The sequence below is a fragment of the Etheostoma spectabile genome, chromosome 9, assembly GCF_008692095.1.
Source record: "Etheostoma spectabile isolate EspeVRDwgs_2016 chromosome 9, UIUC_Espe_1.0, whole genome shotgun sequence".
NCBI lineage: Eukaryota > Metazoa > Chordata > Actinopteri > Perciformes > Percidae > Etheostoma > Etheostoma spectabile.
The window spans coordinates 19,037,454-19,038,170 of record NC_045741.1 but is presented as its reverse complement, the minus strand read 5'-3'; the positions used below and the strand labels follow the sequence as shown (position 1 = coordinate 19,038,170).

General features: G+C 32.9%; 1 protein-coding gene across 1 annotated transcript in view; it reads left to right on the top strand.

Annotated features, from left to right (window-relative positions):
- The window catches only part of xxylt1 (xyloside xylosyltransferase 1), a 38,427-nt gene that overhangs the window by 2,101 nt on the left and 35,609 nt on the right, over positions 1 to 717 (top strand). The window lies entirely within an intron of this gene.

The following is a 717-nucleotide window of genomic DNA, read 5'->3' as shown; positions in this document are numbered from 1 at the left end:
AAAACAGGAAATAAACAGAGGTATGTGCACTGGCTGAATTAACACAACTTTTGTGTTAAAGTTGTTGTACAAATCACAAAGTACTTTACATAAAATATGCAAGATGATACATATTGAAACAAAAATATATAAAATTAAAATGCAGACTGGTCTACAAAAAGAAACATTTTTCAGATTGGATATTTGACTTGATTTCCAAACAGATACCCGTTGAGTAAAATGCTTATATACATTTTGGTAGCACTTGGTCACATTGGGTACCATTTTATTTTTGAGCGATGGAGGCAGCTCCAAATGGGTTATATATAAATAATGACAGATTTGAAAAAAACAACATAATCACTTAATATATAGCAAACAAATACGAACATGGTTAACAAACTGGGAAGTAAAGACTTGAAACAAACTAGTTTGTACACCCTGTTCTCTTGGCCATACTCAAAGACAGAGGTGACAGGAGACAGAGGTGTGCTAGCTAGCTAAATTACAATTAGATTAGTCGTCTATCTATACAGTTAACATTACTGATCAAATAAATGAGTGTGTTGAACGGTGTCGTAATCTTACTTACTTACCTACCAAGAATTACATACTACATTTGTTCCCCTTACAGCTTGGGAGGGGAATTGTTACCTTTATTCTTATGTCTCATTCCAACGAGTTAATGAACCCCAAAAACGATTTTGGAAACATTAATTTAAGGTACAATAGAATCTT